Source organism: Pinus tabuliformis, chromosome J (genome assembly GCF_031772625.1).
Source record: "Pinus tabuliformis cultivar Carrire ecotype Pingquan chromosome J, CPIR1, whole genome shotgun sequence".
Taxonomy (NCBI): domain Eukaryota; kingdom Viridiplantae; phylum Streptophyta; class Pinopsida; order Pinales; family Pinaceae; genus Pinus; species Pinus tabuliformis.
In genome coordinates, this window is record NC_142295.1 from 401,009,891 (window position 1) to 401,011,860 (window position 1,970).

At 36.2% G+C, this 1,970-nt stretch overlaps 1 long non-coding RNA gene across 2 annotated transcripts; it reads right to left on the reverse strand.

The window, feature by feature from the left end:
* Positions 1-670: 670 nt before the first annotated feature.
* LOC149227481 (uncharacterized) lies at positions 671-1,570 on the reverse strand. 2 transcript variants are annotated; one of them, XR_016247143.1, is made up of 3 exons: positions 1,410-1,570; positions 1,286-1,322; positions 671-1,075 (listed from the first exon to the last, which is right to left on the reverse strand). It is a non-coding gene; the product is annotated as an uncharacterized LOC149227481 (long non-coding RNA). The 2 variants fall into 2 exon arrangements; XR_016247142.1 differs by having other exon boundaries at positions 736-1,075; positions 1,432-1,570.
* Between the last annotated feature and the right edge of the window lie 400 nt (positions 1,571-1,970).

Below are 1,970 nucleotides of genomic sequence, written 5' to 3' on the forward strand. Positions count from 1 at the left end.
AAAAATAATTGTTGGGTATAGAATATAAATTCCAGTAGAATAGACGGGGGTCATGGCATAACCAAGAAACCATAACTAAAAATTTAATTCGTTTTGAGTTTAGTTCCAACTGTAAGATGGGGTTCACTCAAAATACTCTGTGGAACTGGGTAAATCTGGTATATACATCGCATGGGCAGAGGGTCAAGTTCCCCATGTGGGAGATCCTAACCCCTTGTCGAGTGTCTAGATCTGTAAGGAATAATGTAATAGACTTCAATATAATTGCTAAAACCTGCGTAGAAGCTTAATAATAATACCCTGAAGCTACCCAAGAAAAGTATGTAGACTTTTAGTAAATTTACATTCAACCATTGATTTCCAGTGCTAACCTTATAATTAATCTTGGCAAACAATGCAATCACAAATTAAGAGTAAGGATTCTATCTGACAACAAATTAAGGAGGAATTTCCACATAACTTTAACTTAACCAGAAATTTAAGATTTACTGCCTTCTATAACAAGAAAATGTATTACATTCATGAGCATTAAACAAGAGGGAATTCAGAGGTGTAATTCTTTGTATCTCTAAACCCTGTATAGAGAAACCCCAATAAAAATTTGAACAACTTGCATTCAACATATTATATTGACGGAAAACAAAACAATACATACTATAAGGAGTAAAAATTATGTAGCTTTTAAAGAGAGTTAATATACAGTTCATTTGCAGTCCAACAATAAAACCCAGGAGATGTCTAGGATAGCAACAAGCAGAACCTACACAACAGACCGTGAGGTCAAGTCTGCTTGGCGAAAAAACCCAATTAAATAAAAAAAACAATTACAATCATAATTACTTCCGCTCAAGTCGAGCTCTAAATCTTGTTGGCCAAAATTTTTTGATACATAAGTCATGTTAATCCTTTAAAAATAAAACAACTGCAATATAAGTCAAACCCTAAACACAAATAAATAATTGATGTGGCCTATCCAGAGAACGAACTGTGACAACTTCCAGGAACCAGGAACCATAAGCATAAATAAGCTTTCAAGCATGGGTAAGCCCTCATATAGAGATGACGAAATAAGCACCTGCAGAAATGGAATAAAATGACGATTAAGAGCACATTTGAACACAAACAGTTAAGAAGAAACAAGTTAAATGGGGGACTGGAACCTAAAGCCACAGTATACCAATAAAAAAAATACAAAGAAACCAAGATGAGGGTCAGCCTGCGTCTAAAAAAAGAAATATATTTTCAAATACACCTTTAAAAAGAATTTTTAATTGAATAAGCTTACCTGAGCACTCCGGCCATACCTGTAGCTAAGAAATCCCCTGTCCATAACAACAACAAGAAATTAATAAACCTTAGTGATAAATTAGAGTATAGTATAAGGATATCCAATAGGATTTGTGAGTGACCTAGGCCACGATGATTATTCACCATGAGGAAGAACCCATAAGTTTAATTGCTGTAGCCAAACCCTCAGTGAAAATCTACCATTGCCAGTGGAGCAATGTGAATAGAAGAGACATCTTGTTCAAGTCTAAACAAAAAAAAATCCTAGGATAATTTGGGCAACTTGAGTCCCTGGCAGTGTGAAATCTCTGAGTTCTGTAACATGTTGCAGATGGGTTCTCCAGACGAAGCCTGACCAAATAAGATCTCAAGTCGGGACTATGCCAGGTAGTTGCCTAACTTTCTCCTAGAGTTTTCCACACCCCTCGATTAGTCAGTGAGATAACGATGGCCTGGATGCATACAGATGTCTCGGCGAGACAACACCAACCAATACCCTAATCTTCAGGAAGTTTGTAAGCTTCAGCTGGAGGGAAATAAAATATTAAAGGTTAACCAAATGACAACCTAAGCGGTGTTAGACACATGGGTTCACAACCATTGAAGCAAGACTTATAAATGTAATCCACAACGTTAATTTGATAGACAGAATAGGGAAATGGGGACGTGGCACATACATTTAT